The following is a 21,984-nucleotide window of genomic DNA, read 5'->3' as shown; positions in this document are numbered from 1 at the left end:
TCAGCAGGGCTGTGTGGTGTCGCTCACAGGCCCATAAAGGAGAGGGAGGAGCGGAAGGACTCTAGGGTGTCATTAACTCCTTTCTCCTGCCCAGGAGGAAACAGCGGGTTGACTAGCATGAGCCTGACCCCCCTCCTCAACCCTTTCTCACCCCTCACACAAGCCCCCTCGCGACCCTCACCCCCAAGCTCCTCCATAAGTGTTTATTAACATGTCGTTGACTTCCCCAGGGCCTTTAAGCTAAAGCTGCTAATGCTATCCCCTCCACCCAGATACCCACCATCCTCACTCACACAGTTTACGCTTGTACTGTTATCAGCATAGACCTGCAAAATATTGGACACTTCACCTTTCCCCCGCTTCTTCCCTTTCTTTTTGTTTTCTTGTGTTCAGTGGTGATAACTCAGCTGACACCAACACATTTAAATGGATAACTTAAAGGCAAATGTCACTGTGCACTATTTAAAAGACCTGTCTTGCTTACCCTTTTTGAGAAATGTATCTGTGAGGAAGACATTTTCAAATTAAACAGCTTTTTTTTAGTTACATCAAAAGCTGCAGCAGCCTCATCCCAAAAATAGAGTGGAGGGCTCCGGTCAGCGTCTTGAGAAGTGGGGGAAAGTTTTCTGAGAGGTTTTGTAGTGCAGTGGGGACAAGAGGCAGCTGGCGGCAAGGGAAGGGTGGATGGATTCTGGATGGTCTGGGACAGCTCAGTTCTTGAATGTGTGGAGGTCCCTGAGGGAGGGGCGGAAAAGGTTGGGGGTGGGGGGGGGGCCGTGGAGCACCATGTCTTTCTCCTCCCATAAACATCATGAGGGGTGATGGCTTTAAAAGGCGCTGAATGACATCTGTGAATGGAGGAAAGCTAGTGATTAATCACCACGGTGATTGTCATGGAAATCAACCCTGTCGAGAGAGAGAGAGAGAGAGAGAGAGAGAGAGAGGTGGGGAGAGAGGGGGGAGGGGGGGGGGGGGGCTTCACAACCGTGTGAAACCCATCTCTGGCAAATACTGGGGAGCCTGATTGCTCACAAGGGGATTTTTATGTTATTCAAAAAAATAAGTTATGTGAGCACAATGGTCTCCTCCCCTGCAAATGCATTACAGTGTATTTTCAATCTATAGCTTATAGATTAGAGAGACAATTCTGATCGTTCCGTATATTAATGTCACACTCAGAGCGTGAGCAAATTACGTGGTTTGGCTCAGTTACTAATCGTATGCCATTCATGGAGCCAACACTATAGAATTAGAAAAGCAGAGAAAATGAGTCACAGGCTCATATACTGGTATCATGCTGTGGTCCTTTGTGGCTCAGCTGGTTAGCACGTGGGGCCAGCAACGTGAAGGCTGTGGGTTTGATTCCTGCATGGATCACACACTTAAACTAAACAGTTAGCATTTACTGTAAGTGCAAATAAATATTTCACTGTACTGTAAGTGCTTTTGGATAAAAGTATCCGCTAAAGCATATGTTTACTAAATATATATTCCGTATATATTTAGTATAGGCAGAAATATGGAACATTTGAGACCCTTACTGTCACTCCATGTTCCCATCAGGTGAATTAGCTGATGTGTTGCTGCGGTTAGGGGGGATACAGGCTGCAAGTGGGATGGAGGTGTTTGGATGTAGTGTCACTGCCTCAGATTTCCCTGTGGGGTGGTTCTGCCTGCTATGCTTCTGGTTCCGTATTGTCCTCTAACAGGTCATTCAGATAGACTGATCTCAATGATAAATATTGTTTTGCCACAGACAGAGATGGATCTGTGAGCAGAAATCTTCAAATATATCTCCGGCTGCCGTTCCTGAGCAATGTCGGAATTCATACCGCTACCTCTTCGTGACAATGCCTCCAAAAGTTACGGCTGACACAGTGAAATGAATGAAAGTTAAATAGAATTCGGAGTGTTTGTCAGAGGTTGAGTTTATGCAGTTCCGTGTTACGGCCTTCCTGAACCAATAAGTCTATGCCAGCATTAAAAGCAAATAGCCAAACAGAAAAATATGGTTGGAGGAAATTTGCCAAAGTGAGAAATTGATTTTGTCTGGCTCTGGAGAGTACTTCATTCTTGGTCACAGCAGTAGGAGGGTTTAGAGACATGTTTTACTAACGGGAAGAGCAAAAGCACCGAAGCAAAACTGTTTTTTAACTGTGCCTGGAAAAATCGACTTCTCCTGTACTTCAATATTTTGTGTGGGTGCGCAGATGACACAATACTTTCCAGTCGCACGTCACATACAGGAGCATCTCATGGCCACCTTTCTGATTTAAAGCTACAGCAGAGCATCATGCTACGCATGTCATTATCAAAGTAGTATGGGCCACAGAGAGAGATGGTTTACGGGATGTTGGATTGGCTGGTACTGTGGTACATTTACCAAAATAATTTGAACCATCATTGAAGTGTCAACAACGCACAGGTCCTTAATCCCTAACTGGACAACTACAAATACCTAGGTATCTGGTTAGACTGTAAACTCTCCTTCCAGACTCACATCAAACATCTCCAATCCAAAGTTAAATCTAGAAATGGCTTCCTATATCGCAACAAAGCATCCTTCACTCATGCTGCCAAACATACCCTCGTAAAACTGACCATCCCACCGATCCTCGACTTCGGCGATGTAATTTACAAAATAGCCTCCAATACCCTACTCAATAAATTGGATGCAGTCTATCACAGTGCCATCCGGTTTGTCACCAAAGCCCCATATACTACCCACCGCTGCGACCTGTACGCTCTCGTTGGCTGGCCTTCACTTCATTCGCGTCGCCAAACCCACTGGCTCCAGGTCATCTACAAGACCCTGCTAGGTAAAGTCCCCCCCTTATCTCAGCTCGCTGGTCACTATAGCAGCACCCACCTGTAGCACACACTCCAGCAGGTATATCTCTCTCGTCATCCCCAAAACCAATTCTTCTTTTGGCCGCCTGTCCTTCCAGTTCTCTGCTGCCAATGACTGGAACAAACTACAAAAATCTCTGAAACTGGAAACGTTTATCTCCCTCACTAGCTTAAAGCACCAGCTGTCAGAGCAGGTCACAGATTACTGCACCTGTACATAGCCCATCTATAATTTAGCCCAAACAACTACCCCATACCCTACTGTATTTATTTATTTATTTTGCTCCTTTGCACCCCATTATTTTTATTTAAACTTCGCACATTCTTCCACTGCAAATCTACCACTCCAGTGTTTTACTTGCTATATTGTATTTACTTTGCCACCATGGCCTTTTTTTTGCCTTTACCTCCCTTATCTCACCTCATTTGCTCACATCGCATATAGACTTATTTTTCTACTGTATTATTGATTGTATGTTTGTTTTACTCCATGTGTAACTCTGTGTCGTTGTATGTGTCGAACTGCTTTGCTTTATCTTGGCCAGGTCGCAATTGTAAATGAAAACTTGTTCTCAACTTGCCTACCTGGTTAAATAAAGGTGAAATAAATAAATAAAAATAAAAACTATAAACCTAATAATTTGTTAACATGTCTAAACGTCAACTTACCCTACCAATACACTTACTCAGAGGATGATGATGATGATGCGGGTGATGACGATGATGTTGTGGAGCAGGAGGAGGAGGAGGAGGAGGAGCAAGATTACGATAACGACATATGCAACGACGAAGGAGAGGACAATGAAAGCGATGAGGGTGGTGATAGTGACACCAATCACAATGATCATAATTATTCTGATTAGTATAACGATGTTATCATCTGAGACATTACCACAACACGCTGAGAACGATACTGCTTTCACTTGAGCTGTCACAGTTTCTGTCTGCCTCGGCAACAACCTCGGTTTTATGGGGGAATAAGGAGAGAAAATGGGAATAATGGAATTTGGAAAGCCTGACTCCTCGTCTGTACTAATTTAGTGTGTGAGCTAAGTGGCTGCTTTTTATGTGAACACCATTGTGCTCCTAACTATGCAGCAAACAATCGCTGTTCGGAGGCAAAGAATGACACAGTGTGAACAATGGAACAATGAAGGCCTTTTTTCTCGTTTGCTGCCTGGAGGAAAAGATCCCAACAAAACAAAACTGGGCTGGTATAATTGTTTTCAAAGGCTTTTGATTCAGGGATGTTAAATATGTCTGGAAAAAAACAGACTAGACAAGATGCTAGAACATACAAAAGAATGGTCTGTGTGCCTGTCAAAAGCGTACCCTCGGAAAACAGGCTTCTTCAACCTCAAACAGAGGTGGAATGAATCTGAGTTCACATGCATACGCACAAACACACACACGCACACAAACACATGCATACACACACCGACATGCACACAATGCACGCATACACGCACAAACATGAATGTGCACACACACATGCACGCGTACGCACATACACACACACACACACATGCACGCGTACGCACATACACACACACACACACACACACACACACACACACATTTCATACATTGCTGGGTGATGCCATGTGTGTTAGTGTGTATGTTGACAGGGATCAGTGATGTGTGGGAAACCTTTCAGCCCTCCTCCCCATCCCCAGCCATGCCATTGACAGTGTGAGACCTGCCACTGTGCTCCCTAACCACTATCTATCACTGGGAGCATGCAAAAGTCAATGCTACAGTGGACACATACTCACACTCACACACACAAACACAGCCATAGAAAGCAGACACACCTTATACAATTAAACAAGCAACTTGCTATTTATGTAGATAATGTGATGCTAATACAAACCAGTGAGCACACCTTAAATCTCACCCATCATACAGTGACTTCAGAAAGCATTCATACCCCTTGACTTAATCCACATTTTGTTGTGAACTCAAAATTGGTTAAATATATTTTTTGGGTAAGCAACTCCAGCGTAGATTTGACCTTGTATTTTAGATTGTTGTCCTGCTGAAAGGTGAATTCATCTCCCAGTGTACGTTTTGTTCCATTCCAATTTTAGCCCGATTCCATAAATTGTTTATCCTGAAAAACTCCCCAGTCTTTAATCTGTAAATGAACCGATGATATCAAGCCACACCCGGCCATGATTACAGACACCTGTGTGTCCTTTGAAACTATATAAACTAGTGACCCGCAGTGCTTGTCATTATACCCTGATGAAGACCGCTTGTCTGTCGAAACGTTGGATATTACATTTTTGCATCTGAGTTCCTTGTGTGTGTGGCTCTCCTGTGTGTTACTCCTGAACTTCATTTAGGCTCATCATAACAAAAGGGTTGAAAACTTATTGACTTAAGCTTCTAATTTGTATTAATTTGACAAAATAAAATTCCACTTTGACATTATGGGGTATTGTGCGTTGGCCAGTGAAACATAATCTCAATTGAACATATTTTAAATTCAGGCTGTAACACAACAACATTTAGAAAAAGGCACTGTACATCCTCCATCACGTGTCCATGGTAGATCAAACACAGTTCCTCCCTAGTATCTGCCCACTGGGTACATACTGGTTGAATCAACGGAATTACGTTGAATTGACATCTGTGCCCAGTGGGTGGGCCTGGTGTCCACCTACTAGCATGTCTCTCTCTCCCGCTCTCTCTCTCTTTCACTAGAGAGATCTAGCTCTCTTGGATGATCCTACAATCGCTCTCTCAGCCAATCATAAACAGCGAGCACTCTAGGGTGTTGTTACACATACACAAATACACATGATACACACACACACACACACACACACACACACACACACACAATCGCTTTCAAACACTATTTCAAAAACATCCTTTCGTTGCTCTTGTCATGTCTATTTGTGATATATAGTACAGTACAACACAATATCTGAGACACACACCCTGACATCCTATACAATAACAGTACACAGAGTAATTGACACCATGTACTTTTCAATTAGGGTCTTGCTCTAAATTGCCCCACTACCCATTTCAACCCTTATAACACATACAGCTGATAATAGCAGACATGAATCTGTGTCTCTCTGCACTATTCAGATGCTGGCTGTCCATAAATCAAATCACCTCCATTTTGTTTGAGAACAAAAAAGCAGTGTGTTTCAGCGGGCCTGGTAGTAATCCCCTTGCCTCGCGTTGTGTTTTGTGCCTCTCCTCTTTCCTCTCTTCTCGCTGTCACGCTCCCGCTATTCCAGACGCAGTACAATGGGGGCAGCGAGGTGATGAATATTTGTGTCCGGCCTGGCGTTAAGATTTCATTAATCACGCAAAAGACTACTGAGAAACAGCATACCTGGTCCTAGCTAGCAGGCCTTGCACAAAGCTCTGGGTATACATCAGCCTTAAAGACCATTTGCAGACCAACCATATGCTTATTTTGTGTCGTTGTCTTCTCCAGTCGTTCTCTCTCTCGCCCCCTTTCTATCTGTCCTTCTCTGTCGTGGCATGATGGAGTGACAGATGAAAAGAGACAGAAAGGAGGGGATGATAAGGAGGTAAAATGTGCAACATTTACTCATTCTTTTCATTATTGTCTTTCGCCCCTTGGAGAAAAAGGGAAGGAAGGAAGGAGGGAGGGAGGAAGAGAGGGAAGGAGTGAAAACAAATGGGTGAGGTACAAGGACACCTGGGCCGCCAGGGCCTCGTTCACAAACCACTCAGCCTTGATAGGATTCACCAGCTGCCATGGATACATACCAGTCGTTCACTCTCTCTCTCCCTCCCTCTCCTTTTCTCTCTCTCTCTCTCCCGCCCTTACTCTCCCTCACACTCGCTTTCTGTCTGTCGCTCAATTTCATCTCTCTTTCTCTGTCTGTGTGTACCCTCCCTCCCTCTCGTTCTCCCTGTCTGTAGCCCAGAGCGGTGATGGATAGACATGTGCTGGCATGCAGAAGAACCTATTTGGACTGGTGTGTCAGCCCATCTTTATCAAATGTTGTACAGGTATATTCTCCTGTTATGCTTCATTACTCTGGAATGGCGTGCCTGAAATGTTTGCCTGCTCTGTCTTCTTCTCAGACCCCTCTGCCTCACCACTCCCTCTTTCTCTATCTCTCTTGCTCTCTGTGCTCCTCCTCAGTGGCGGTTCTGGGGGCACAGGGGGGGCCAGTGCCCCTGCGACAACAATTTTGGACCCCCTTGTGGCCCCCCTAAATGTAGAGTATGAAATCATTTTTACTTAACACATTTTTGCTATCGTTCTTTTTTTACACCCGTTATCAGACAGTGGCAACGATGATGATTACGAAAATGGTCTTTTTCCTGCTAATGCCTGCATTGCAGTGAAGAAAATGATGACAACAATAACGTCTAATGTAACTGGCCCCTCTAACAGTACAACTGGCCCCAGCTTGCCCCCCCCCCCCCCCCCCCCCCCCCCCAGTTGAAATGGTCTAGAACCGCCACTGCTCCTCCTCGCTTCTCCCGTTCTCATTTAGCTGCTATGGTTCCCTCTGCCTGAGCTATGCTGGAGCTACGTTGCCCTCTCTCCGTGGTTAAAGGAACATGGCACTGCCTGGGGGACAGATATTGATTCCACTGCCTGGCTAACAATGCTAACAATGCCTAGCCCTCCCCGCCAAACAGCTGCCATGCCACTCTGTCACAGCTGTCACAGCTGCTGATCAATGTAGGCCCTGCCAATCAGAACTCCTGAGAGGGCCTTGTTCCCTGTCAATGACCTCAAGATGACACACAACAGAGAGAAATGTCAGGGCACATTGTAGGACAAAAATATGTGTCACCTTACAAGACAGATTCAATGACCATTCAGCATATAACCGATCAAGTGAGCTAGGTATTTCTTTTCTTTTTTACCATGTGTAGTTCCAAGATTGTAGAATTGTTGCATATATTATTTTTCACCCAAGATTGAACCTTTGGTCACCTTTTATGAAGTGTGTCTCAGAAAACGACTCTGTGTCTGTCCAGTTTCCTTTTACAATATATCTGGGCTTCACACCTTGACTGCAAAGCCCCAGTGTGGATGTGTGGATGAATGTACCAAGCCAGAGGAAGTGGAGATCAATAGTAAATCCTCTCGAGCTGGTGGATATTTCTCCAGATAGGAGGGGAGTAGAGGGGATGGTCTTAACCAATCAGTGGGGATTCCAGACACACATCCCTTGGACTTGATGGATGTTTTGACTGGTTTGAGATATGACTCAGGCCGGTGCTAGACACCAACTGGAGTAAGTAAGAGTGTAGACAACAGCTTAAATATAGAATACACAAACATACAACAAATGTACACGTGTGTCACTGTAGCCTACTCTACATGGGTCATCACATACTGTGGGTTGAGTCATCGTTTTTTCAGCCTCTTATTAAAGACATACTCCGGAACGTTGGCAACTAGTAAGTATTTATAAAACCTCCCGCTTTGGGATGGATGTGTCAATGTTTTCGGTCATTCATGTGTAGTCTATGAGAAGAATGATTGTGTTACCTCAATTAGCCACAAAATCCCTAGTTTGAAAGTGAATATTTACCGGAAGCTGGGAAGTGCCATTTCCCCTACATTTTCCCTCACGTGGGCCAGTCCTCCAGCAACTCAAGTTCCAGGCAATTAGCTTCCCTACAGGACTCCAATAGGACTGGTTCCAAAATCGAATATTCTTTTTCTACTGGATTCTTGTATTGGAATTCCATAGGAGTCCAATGCGTTTCTTTTCCATTTTGGAGACCTCCAAATCAAAATGTATCACTCCAAAATGTAGCTGGTTGTCCTCTAATGAGTGATGTAAAAATATGTCCAGTTTCCACGTGGTTTTGGACTTGTCCCTAGTCAAAAAACGAACAATCCTATTAGAAACTATTGGAACCTATCCTTTATGATTGTTTCCTATAAGACCTATTTTGATCTATAGGAGTGGTTCCCAAATCTTATTTTCTGTTGTTGTTTTTTTTGGAGGGGGGTGGGGGATTCTTGCATTGGAATCCTACAGTCCTATAGGTTAGAATCCTGTAGGAGTCCAATAGAACTGGTTCCAAAATCTGATAGGGCTTTTCTATTGGATTCTTGTATTGGAATCCCATAGGATCCTATAGGACACAATCCTATAAGTTAGAAACCCATAGGAGTCCAGCAGGACTGGTCCCAAAGTCTGAAAACATGGTAAGATGGCATAGGAGAAGAAGGCAGACGTTTTACGTGCCCCCAACTGATTGTGTTTTGTGTTTGCATTGTTTGTAGCTTATTTTTTTAAACTTATTTTGTACATAATGTTGCTGCTACCGTCTATTATGACCGAAAATAACTTCTGGACATCAGGACTGCGATTGACTGGCAGATTCCTTTTTTTCCTTTAACAAGTCTGACGAGACCGACGCAAACAATATACTGCTTTCTCGGGTACAGGCCTAGCTCACCCGTGACCTGCGTGAAGAGGAGGTGGAGAAAAAGGGGCCGGAGGGTGGGCTGTCTTCTGAGAATTCGTAGGCCATCGAATAAACCCCCACTTCCTTCCATTCCGCCACCAAACTTGCAATCTCTGGACAATAAAATAGATGACCTACGCAGAATATTAAACTACAAACGGGACATTAAAAACTGTAATATTTTATGTTTCACAGAGACTAGGCTGAACAACGACACTATCAACATACAGCTGGCTGGTTATACGCTGTACCGGCAGGATAGAAGAGCGGCGTCTGGTAAGACAAGGGGCGGCGGACTATGTATTTTTGTTAACAACAGCTGGTGCATGATATCTAAGGAAGTCTCGAGCTATTGCTCGCCTGAGGTAGAGTATCTTATGATAAACTGTAGACCACACCACCACCACCAGAGTTTTCATCTGTATTTTTTGTAGCTGTTCACATACCATCACAGTCAGGGGCTGGCACTAAGACAGCATTGAATGAGCTGTTTTCCACCATAAGTTAACAAGAAAACGCCCACCCCTAGAGGCGGCCCTCCTAGTAGCCGGGGACTTTAATGCAGGGAAACTTAAATCAGTTTTACCAAATTTCTATCAGCATGTTAAATGTGCAACCAGTGGAAAAAAAACTCTGGACAACCTTTACTCCACACACAAAGTCGCATACAAAGCTCTCCCTCCATTTGGCAAATCTGACCATATTTACATCCTCCTGATTCCTGCTTACAAGCACAAATTAAAGCAGGAAGCAACAGTGACTAGATCAATAAAATTGTGGTCAAATGAAGCAGATGCTAAGCTACAGGACTGTTTTGCTAGCACAGACTGGAATATGTTCCGGGATTCCTCCGATGGCATTGAGGAGTACACCACATCAGTCATTGGCTTCATCAATAAGTGCATCGAGGACGTCGTCCCCACAGTGACTGTACATGCATACCCCAACCAGAAGCCATGGATTACAGGCAACATCCGCACTGAGCTAAAAGCTAGAGCTGTCGTTTTCAAAATCCCGCTATGCCCTCCGACGAACCATCAAACAGGCAAAGAGTCAATACAGGACTAAGATCGAATCGTACTACACCAGCTCTCTCTGACGCTCGTCTGTTGAGGGGCTTTTAAACTATTCCGGTCTACAAGGGGAAGCACAGTCGAGAGCTGCCCAGTGACACAAGCCTACTAGATGAGCTAAACTAATTCTATACTCGCTTTGAAGCAAATAACACTGAAACATGCACAAGAGAACCAGCTGTTCTGGAAGACTGTGTGATCACGCTCTCCACAGCCGATGTGAGTAAGACCATTAAACAGGTCAACATTCAAAAGGCCGCAGGGCCAGATGGATTACCAGGGAGCATGTGAGCATGAGCGCTGATCAACTGGCAAGTGTCTTCAATGACAATTTTAACCTCTTCGTGACCGAGTCTGTAATATATAGGAACACCTATGTGTTCTACCTATGTATAAAAGGAACACCTATGTGAGAATACTGTTCATTGACTACAGCTCAGCATTCAACACCATAGCGCCCACAAAGCTCATCACTAAGCTAAGGACCCTGGGACTAAACATCTCCATCTGCAACTGGATCCTGGACTTCCTGATGGAAGCGGGTCGAGAGTTTCACGACAACACCTTTCCCCCCTCAGTGATATATTGGGCCGTACACATTACCCTCTGTAGGACCTTAAGGTTGGACGCCAAGCAGTTGCCATACCAGGCGGTGATGCAACCGGTCAGGATGCTCTCGATGGTGCAGCTGTAGAACTGTACCGGAGCTCCAAGTCTAGGTCCAAAAGGCTCCTTAACAAGGCTCCTTAACAACTTCAACCCCATGGTATAAGACTGCTGAACAATGAATCAAATGGCCACCCGGATTATTTACATTGACCCCCGTTGTTTATTATCTGTTCATAGTCACTTTACCCTTACCTACATGTACAAATTACCTCAACTTGCCTGTACCCCTGCATACTGACTCGGTACCGGTACCCCCTGTCTATAGCCCCATTATTGTTATGTAATTTTATTGTGTTATTATAATTATTTTTACTTGAGCTATTTAGTAAATCTTTTCTTAACTCTATTTCTTCAACTGCATTGTTGGTTAAGGCTTGAAAGTAAGCATTTCACGGTATAGACCTTACCTTTTGTATTCCGCGCATGTGACAAATAACATTTGATATGATTTGATTTTGGCTAGGGTTCAGCCCCTTGCTATTTGTGACTGCTAGTAAGAGGAAGAGAGACACACAGTAGAGCAAGAGAGAGAGCAATGACTTGTGCACATATAGTGCATTCGGAAAGGATTCACACCCCTTCCCTTTTTCCTACATTTTGTTACGTTACAGCCTTATTCTAAAATTGATTAAATCAAATAAAATCCTCAACAATCTACACACGATACCCCATAATGACAAAGTGACAACTGTTTTTTCAAAATGTTTGCTAATTGAACAATAAAACAGAAATACCTTATTTTACATAAGTATTCAGACCATTTGCTATGAGACTCGAAATTGAGCTCAGGTGCATCCTGTTTCCGTTGATCATCCTTGAGATGTTTCTACAACGTGATTGGAGTCCACCTGTGGTAAATTCAATGTATTGGACATGAGTAGGTCTGAATACTTATGTAAATGTAATATTTCTGGGGTTTTTTAAAACATTTGCAAACATTTCTTAACCTGTTTTTGCTTTGTCATTATGGGGTATATTGTGTAGATTGATGAGGGAAAATAACAATTTAATCAATTTCAGAATAAGGCTGTAACGTAACAAAATGTGAAATAAGTCGAAGGGTCTGAATACTTCCCGAATGCACTGTATTTGACGTAGTAAGCAAGACCTCCCTGGGAGAATCTCAATTGAATTTCCTTGACTCCTTGCGTCCACTCTCCTCGCCTCCTTCTCAAAACTCATTGGAGGAGAAGGTCAGAGGGGACCTCTAACTTTTTTATCCAATAGGTTTTGAGAAGGACGCGAGGAGAGAGGATGTGAGGAGTCTGGGAAATGGAATTGAGATTCTCCCACTATTATGTTCCTATTTCGCTCCATTTGGATCTGTATGTATGGTAACGTCATGGGCAGTGCCTTTTCAAAAGGAGCCAGAATGGCCCTATAATCTATGACAGAAGGGGGCACTATGAGATTCAAAGCGAAACTATGGAAAACATAGCAGCCATAACTTTCTGGGTTAATTATGTTTGGAGTAAATGTCAGTGCACCCCAGACGTCTGGGACTCAACGGCCTCCTCGTAATACCAACTTTTGTCATTCTATCAAACAAAATCACATTTGGACCAAAATATTTAGAGAACGAGCATGTTGGGGATTCGCTCCATGCTGTGCAGTAAATTAGCAGAGAAATGTAAACTAGGAACTCCTTTATGACATGCGCAGTAAACATGCTGTAAATTGGATTGTCAAATGGTTGAATTCTTTTTCATGGTTGAGATGTTCTAGAGATGAGTGTAGGGCGTTTAAAGGGAGTTGATGGTTGTGGTAGAGGAGTTTCTGAATCGAAGGGAAACCAAAAGGATGGTCCATGCGTCTGTGATAATTATGATTACGCTCTGTTTTGCATAATCACCCTAAAGATAAAAAATAGAGGACAGAGCTTTATCAAAATGACGCAATCTTCAAGGGAGGATGTTATCAATATATCTATTTCACGTCCAGATTTCCTTTTCATGTTTAGCACATTTAACCTTCTTTGTCTGTTTCTCAAATGAAATTGCAGTGTGAAAAATATAGACTTGTATTAGCATGAAAAGATGGCTATTTTCTGGAACAAATAGCAGTCCTTGAACTCGACATCATTAAAGGGAACGCCATCATTTCCTTTTATTAGGATGACTGTATGCAGACACATATTGCAGTTGTAAGGTGTAGCAGCAGCAGCATCGACAGCAGCAGGAGACTCATTTAAAACCTCCCTAATCTACAAGATGATAGCCGTAGCATTTAGAGAGTTTCGACTGACTCCCTCTCTCTGAAAATGTCTGTTAAGAGGTTTTGTCATTCAACTATGAGAACAATATTTTTAGACTATAAAAAAAGATATGATTTCCCCCAATTTCCCGCAGAATCTAGCTATTTGGTAACATAACACCTGAGACATGTCCTGTTCTATCATATATCCTCTATATGCCTCAACAAGTCCGAAAATGGCCTTCCTGTTTTGTAATGTGTATCGGCCTACTGTATGGAGAGAATATATCTATGCTCTGCTCTCCTATATCCATGGTCCATGGGCAGGAGTCTGAAAGACTATTGTAGGAAGAACGGACATGGACATAAAATCCTCACAAGGTGCTTTGTAATAAAAGATAACAATGTTATGAAACGCAGTGAGACATAGAGAAAGGGCAGGGAAATATCCATCAAATGAACACGTCAGTGGCTTTGATTGTAATCTTTTCCGGCCCTGTCGCGGCCCTGAAGCAGGCAAACGCGATTTATCAATGCAAACCTAATAGCATCAATATGAATCTAACTAAAAATCAATATTTCATTACCAAATTGTTAGCGAGAATGAAGAGAAATGGCCACCGTCAGTGCGTTCTCCAGGGTAGGAGCATCTGGAGTTCAATGTGACAAGATGAGCGATGCGTGACTCGGGGCTCCAGGAAGGACACCACGAGGACAGGACTCAGTCTGTGCACACTTTGAACTCTCTTTTTCTCTCTACTTCCTCCACCTCTCTCTCGCTCTCCATTCCTCCTCCTCTCTCTCTCTCTGCCCTTTTCTGTTTCTCACTCTCCCACAGTTTCATTATTCTCTGACAATTTCATTGTTTTCAATGCAATTTTCCATTCTTTCCTATCTCACTCTCTCGCCATTTCCTCTGTCAATCTGTGTGTGTCAGTTTGGTTTCAGTCTAGGACCACACAGTTTTTCAACACTCTTCTTCACTTAATGGAAAACTCAAACATGGAGGCACTCAATCTCCCTCCACCTATTTCAATTATTTTTTCTCCTTTGAAGACAAGTCAGTAGATTTTTATTAAAATATCTCCCTCTCTCTCTCTCCCAGTAGATATTTCTCCCAAGGCTCATCATGCTTTCCCCTAAGCAGCTCAGCACGACTTCCTCGGTAATGAGAGAGAGATGGGTTGCTGGGGTGAGGATATATCTACCTGGACTAGATCACACATCCCACAGACCTTCACTTTATTTGTATTCGCTGTGTATTTATTAGCAGGAGTTGTGATTGTTGCACTTTTCCAGGTAAGTAATGATGTACCCCTCTTGCTTGTGCAGCAGCTCCCATTCGCAATTAAGAACAAACACTTTTTCCCCTTCTCTGCATCAATAAACACTCCAGCTCCTAGCTACCTTTTCCTTTTTTTCTCCACCCGCTCAACCAGACATAAAATACAGTAAATGTAAACCTTGGCTACTCCAATTTGTACGTTACGTTTAATATGGTATATATTAATTTATGGATGTCGATCATCCATTTCGTATGATATGTTACGAATTACAATTTGTATGATATGTTACAAATTGCAATTCGTGCAATATATTACAAATTTGCTAAATATATAATATGTTACGGATTCCAATTTATTGTAGCTAATGTTAGCTAGGTGGCTAATATTAGCTCAGCTAGGGGTTAAGGTTAGGGTTAAGGGAAGGGTTAGCTAACATGCTAAGTAGGTGCAAAGTAGTTTAAAAGTAGTAAGTAGTTGCTAATTAGCTAAAATGCTAAATTTGTCCGGGATGAGATTCGAACACGCAACAGGAGCATGTTATACGCCCACCAATCCACCCCGACCAACCACCCTACTTTAATTTTTGCCTTAAGTAAACTTGTGTCTTATGTATCCCACCACATCTAGTCTATGAGACCGGGCTGCCCACTGTAATTTCTGAGAAGCTCATTTCTCGGGCTGGAGTAGACAGGTCCACCCCTCAGAATGAAAAGGAGAAGGGGTGATTGTAAAACGTGCTGTTTTGACACCGTAATGATACACCACACAATGACTCCCTCCTTTGATGATGTTTTGGGGAGAAGGGATTCATCCTGTAATTTATGACTAGTGAGATAAGTAATGCTGAGAAGTGTTTTGTGTGCTTCGAACCGCAATGAAGGATATCATACATGGGAAGAAGAGAACCGCCAATACGAATGCTAATATCACTTGTGACATACAGCAAATCAACCCTGTGTGTGTGAAACATATGCTGCTCTGGATAAAATGTGCCTGTTTCCTTTGCTTGATGATTTAACCCGTGATGTTCTTTTATTGATATTTAACTTATTCCCGAGCGTGAGTGTGGGAACGAACGCGGGTGGGGGAGATGTTCTCACACAAACACGTTGTACGTGACAAAACGCTACACCCTCTACTCGGTGTCAGGTACACCTTTTCACAGTTCCCAACACAAAGCAGAATGAAAAGTTTGTCTCTGTATTCAGCGGAAGCAAAAAACGGGTCTGGAAAATGAGGCTAACAAGACTTTCGTTTTGTCTTGATGAATCAACTAGACCAGGTAATGCATCATGCATAGGTAATCCTGCGTTGGATTGAGTGATAGATAATACATATCATTATTTATTTATTTAATGACATTAACTTGGTCGGAGGTTTTGGAGCCAGGAGTCAGTTTTAAAGAGCATGATGAGAATAACGATTATCTGGTTGATTCTGTCCAATACGACCGGTACACTGCCAATTACAAAAATACGGGAGAATTGGTGTAAAACTGCACTTTCGAGATATAATGTAAGTCAAATAACTACTGCCTGCAGAGAACAGGCAATCTTATCCAATTCATGTGTAGTGAAAATGTCTGGGCCACTTATCTGTGGGTCTACTCGAAAAGGGTGAAGTATCTTTATCATCCGGCGAGCATATAACATACTTACAATGTTCTGGTCCTAACTCTTTTTTCCACTTGACACCCTCATCAGGTTGGGTGATAGAAATCTACATAGCTACTCAGTAAAAATATTATGGCCCACATCTACAAGGTTACTGCTTTCCACTTGGTCCAAATACCACTTCTGGTACACTATTACAGGTATTCAGACCCCTTGACTTATTCTAAAATGTATTCAATCGTTTTTTCCCCCTCATCAATCTGCACACAACACCCCATAATGACAAAGCAAAAACAGGTTTTTAGAAACAATATTTTTTTTACTGAAATATAGCATTTACATAAGTATTCAGACTCTTTACTCAGTACCTTGGTGAAGCACCTTTGAAAGCGATTACAGCCTCGAGTCTTCTTGGCACTATTGTATTTGGGGAGTTTCTTCTATTCTTCTCTGCAGATCCTCTCAAGCTCCGTCAGGTTGGATGGGGAGCGCAGCTGCACAGCTGTTTTCAGGTCACTCTAGAGATGTTCGATCGGGTTCAAGTCTGGACTCTGGCTGAACCAGTCAAGGACATTCAGAGACTTGTCCCGAAGCCACTCCCGCGTTGTCTTAGCTGTGTGTTTTCGGTCGTTGTCCTGTTGAAAGGTAAACCTTTACCCCAGTCTGAGGTCCTGAGCACTCTGGAGCCGGTTTTCATCAAGGATCTCTCTGTACTTTGCTCCATTCATCTTTCCCTTCAATCCTGACTAGTCTTCCAGTCCCTGCCACTGAAAAACATCCCCACAGCAGGATGCTACCACCACCATGCTTCACCGTAGAGATGGAGCCAGGTTTCCTCCAGACGTGATGCTTGGCATTCAGGCCAAGGAGTTCAATCTTGGTTTCATCAGACCAGAGAATCTTGTTTCTCATAGTCTGAGTCTTTAGGTGCCTGTTGGCAAACTCCAAGCGGGCTGTATTTGTATTTGTCACATGCAAATGCAGACCTTTCAGTGAAATGTTTACTTACAAGTCCTTAACCAACAATGCAGTTTTAACAAAAAATACCTACAACTAAAAGTAAGAGACAAAAATAATAAATAATGAAAGAGCAGCAGTAAATAACAATAGCAGGGCTATATACAGAGGGTACCGGTACAGAGTCAATGTGCGGGGCCACCGGTGTCGAGGTAATGGCAGGAAGCTAGGCCCGGTGATGTACTGGGCTGTACGCATTACCCTCTGTAGTGCCACGCGGTCATACCAGGCAGTGATGCAACCCGTCAGGATGCTCTCGATGGTGCAGCTGTTAAACCTTTTGAGGATCTGAGGACCCATGCCAAATCTTTTCAGTCTCCCGAGGGGGAATAGGCATTGTTGTGCCCTCTTCATGACTATCTTGGTGTGTTTGGACCATGTCAGTTTTTTGGTGATGTGGACGCCAAGGAACTTGAAGCTCTCAACCTGCTCCACTACAGCCCCGTCAATGAGAATGGGGGCGTGCTCTGCCCTTTTTTTCCTGTAGTCCACAATCATCTCCTTTGTCTTTATCACGTTGAGGGAGAGGTTGTTGTCCTTGCACCACACGATCAGGTCTCTGACCTCCTCCCTATAGACTGTCTGTGTAATCAGCAAACATAATGATGGTGTTCGAGTCGTGCCTGGCCATGCAGTCTTGAGTGAACAGAAAGTACAGGAGTCGACTGAGCATGCACCCATGAGGGGTCCCCATGTTGAGGATCAACGTGGCAAATGTGTTGTTACCTACCCTTACCACCTGGGGGTGGCCCATCAGGAGGTCTAGGATTCAGTTTCAGATGGATGTGTTTAGTCCCAGGTTCCTTAGCTTAATGATAAGCTTTGACGGCACTATGATGTTGAGCGCTGAGCTGTAGTCAATGAATAGCATTCTCACATAGGTGTTCCTTTTGTCCAGGTGGGAAAGGACATTTCTGTCTAGGGTTTCTGGGATAATGGTGTTGATGTGAGCCATGACCAGCCTGTCATGGCTACCGACATGAGTGCTGCAGGTTGGTAGTCATTTAGGCAGGTTACCTTAGTGTTCTTGGGCACAGGGACAATGGTGGTCTGCTTGAAAAATTTTGGTATTACAGACTCAGACAGGGAGAAGTTGAAAATGTCAGTGAAGACACTTGCCAGTTGGCACGAGCATGCTCGGAGTACACGTCCTGGTAATCCGCCTGGCCCTGCGGCCTTGTGAATGTTGACCTGTTTAAAGGTCTAACATCGGCTGCGGAGAGTGTGATCACACAGTAGCCCGAAACAGCTGATGCTCTTATGTATGTTTCAGTGTTACTTGCCTCAAAGCGAGCATAGAAGTTGTTTAGCTCGTCTGGTATGCTCGTATCACTGGGAAGCTCTCGGCTGTGCTTCCCTTTGTAGTCTGTAATAGTTTGCAAGCCCTGCCACATCTACGTGCGTCGGAACCGGTCTAGTATGATTCGATCTTAGTCCTGTATTGATGCTTTGCCTGTTTGATGGTTCGTCGGTGGGCATAATGGGATTTCTTATAAGCTTCCGGGTTAGAGTCCCGCTCCTTGAAAGCAGCAGCTCTACCATTAAGCTCAGTGCGAATGTTGCCTGTAATCCATGGCTTCTGGTTGTAGTATGTACGTACAGTCACTGTGGGGAAGACGTAATTGATGCACTTATTGATGTAGCCAATGACTGATGTACTGCTCAATGCCATCGGAAGAATCCCAGAACATATTCAAATCTGTGCAAGTAAAACAGTTCTGCAGCTTAGCATCTGCTTCATCTGACCACTTTTTTATTGACCGAGTCACTGGTGCTTCCTGCTTTCATTTTTGCTTGTAAGCAGTAATCAGAAGGATAGAATTATGATCAGATTTACCAAATGGAGGGTGAGGGAGAGCTTTGTACGCGTCTCTGTGTGTCGAGTAAAAGTGGTCTAGAGCTGTTTTCCCTCTGGTTGCACATTTAACAAGCTGGTAGAAATGAGGTAAAACTGATTGAAGTTTCCCTGCATTAAAGTCCCAGGCCACTAGGAGCAGCGCCTCTGGATGAGCGTGTTCCTGTTTGCTTATGGCACATACAGCTCTTTGAGTGCGGGTTTAGTGCCAGCATCGGCCTGTGATGGTATGTAGACATCTTCAAAAAATACAGATGAAAACTCTCCAGGTAGATAGTGTGGTCTACAGCTTATCATGAGATACTCTATCTCGGGCGAGCAAAACCTTGAGACTTCCTTAGATATTGTGCACCAGCTGTTGTTAACAAATATGCATAGGTATGGGGTTAAATATGTAACAGAAATACTTACAAATCCAATATGACTGATACTCTACTAAACTGTTCTCTACTAAACTTGTCTACTCAAATATATGCAACACGGAAGCAGTGTAACCTCACTGGACATGGAACATCTAATTGAGTCATTCCACTAGCAGCAGTATCCCCAGCCCCTTTTCTCATTTTATTTCCCATGTAACCGATTTGCAGGTTTTAATCAGGAGTACAGCAAGAGACCAATTAATCGTGAAAGAAATTAGTGAACATAGTCACGACCTGAACACTCAACAATGGAAGTACCGGCTCAGATCTGGGGACTGATGGCGGACGGTGTGACATGGGTAATGTACTGTATGTACTGTACATGGCTGGGGGGGGGGGGTCCTTCAAATCAAATGGTATTGGTACACATACACATATTTAGCAGATGTTATTGCGGGTGTAGCGAAACGCTTTTGTTCCTAGCTCCATTAGTGCAATAATATCTAACAATTCACAACAATACACAGGGATGTAAAAGTAGAAGGTGATCAGTACAAAGGACCGTACATAGGCATTGATCGGTGAAAAGTAAAGACAATTGGACCTGATTGAAATCCTGGCTCTTTTACATGGGTATGATAAATCAAACTACCTCCTACTGTATGTGAAAGACAGAAATCATGTTCCTTTTCAAGTAATCATAGAACGATTCATATTTCGGTATTTAGTTGCTTCGTCTCATTGTAACAATTTTCAAACAAATCCATGTCTTTATTGGCATTTCCCAGTTTCAAGACAGAGCTGTCAACCACCATATCAGCATAAAATTAATTTTAAAATCTCACCATTTACCTGCGGTGTCCAACCAGTCAAGCACTGGTGTGCCTATACACTTTAGGGCCCGAGGGGGTTGGGGGTCTCTTGGGTTTTTATCACCAGCACATCCGAAGGGTCTTGGGGAAAAAGGCAGGCCGTTTGATGGGCGAGGCAGAATTTAGCATACACTAAGGCAGTATGACTAATGTGGGGAATGGGCCATTTTCATAGTCGAGCGAGGAGAGGCAGACTGCGGTCCCTCCCAAAGGTATGTTTGCCTGACGAAGGGATCTGTCGGCTGGCTGTCCTCAGGTCACTCTCTCTCTCTCTCTCTCTCTCTCTCCATTTCCATGCTCCATTTTAGATCAAGGCTTTTATAATATTTCCACATTATCCTAGAAGGCAATCTGAGATTGGAATTTGATACACTTTGAGGGACACAACGCTGTACTGTACGTATATAGCCATCCCCACCCCCATGTAAATTGTTTGTGCTTTATTGTTACAAGTCAACTAAACAATTGAATAAATATGAATCTATGTAATTATTAAGTAACTGTATTTCAAGACTGTATAATTTGTATGGTTTAGTTACGTCATACTATGTTGATTGATATTTATTTCTCAATGGTGTCAACCTATAGCAAGCCTATTAAAGGGTTGGTTCAGCTAAATGACATGCATAGATATTTGTATCCTGAAACCCTTGAAAGCAGTCACTCCTTGTCCATAGTCTCCTTTCAAGGTAAATTAAACAAATCAGTAGTTGGAAACAAAATCATTTTTCTATAGATTCGTTCCATAATTCTTTGCTTTCCGTTCCACTCTTCCGACCAGCAAAATAAAGTTCTGAGCCGCTTCAAACCCCAAAAAGTAACGTTTTTTATTGTTCTTTCTTGTCCCTTTTTAATCCTCGGAAATCTTACATCTGCTGGCAGGCAGGCAGAGTGAGGGCTTTGCATATTCACTTAGTTGAGTTTTCTGTGGGACTGTACGAATATGCCTGGAATGTAAAATAACGTTATTGCCAGTTCACATGCTTTCTTTACTGTCCTGGAACAGTATAGATCACTTTCGATCCCGGTTCTGATTCTGTTCCTCTAAATGTTTTGTTATTTTCCGTTTCCACCCCCTGAAACAAATATGTAATTTCGCTGAACTGTTCCTTTTAATAGATCAAAGAATAATGTAATGATATAGACTTAAACAGAGGGAGTGGACAATCCATTGCAAGGATAATAAAAAATGAACAAGAACAACAGTACTTATTTTGAACAACTTAGAGAGAGAGAGAGAGAGAGAGAGAGAGACCATTGGAAAACAAGAGGAAGGGACAACAACAAGACAACAAAACTCAGCATTTTCCTCCCATTGGACCTCCACTCTTTGGTGCCATTCTGCTGTTGTTTTAATTAGAGGAAGGGTACAGGAGTTGTTTTAATGGGAGGAAGGGTACAGGAGTTGTTTTAATGGGAGGAAGGGTACAGGAGAGATGGATGAGGAGTGAGATGTACTGTAGGTATGTCTGTGGCAGCAGGCAGACAGTAGCTGCAAGCAGATGGCAGATTGAGAAGCTTACACAGATCCTTGTGAGTTTGTCAAGCCACACAGAGAGGGAAGTGTCGGAAGCCATCTCAATCTGACCGAACTGCACCGCTTTCCCACAGCTAGAGGTTGAATGGGAACAGGAAGATGTCTTCGCATGAGCTATTCTTGCAGATTATGACACAAGACTAGAAAAGTCAACACAACACCATGTAAAAGGCAGGGGAATTGGGGTAAAGGAGAGTATGAACAATCTATAGA

Source organism: Oncorhynchus mykiss, chromosome 2, assembly GCF_013265735.2.
Source record: "Oncorhynchus mykiss isolate Arlee chromosome 2, USDA_OmykA_1.1, whole genome shotgun sequence".
NCBI lineage: Eukaryota > Metazoa > Chordata > Actinopteri > Salmoniformes > Salmonidae > Oncorhynchus > Oncorhynchus mykiss.
The sequence above is the reverse complement of the archived record's forward strand: the minus strand, read 5'-3'. Positions refer to the sequence as shown.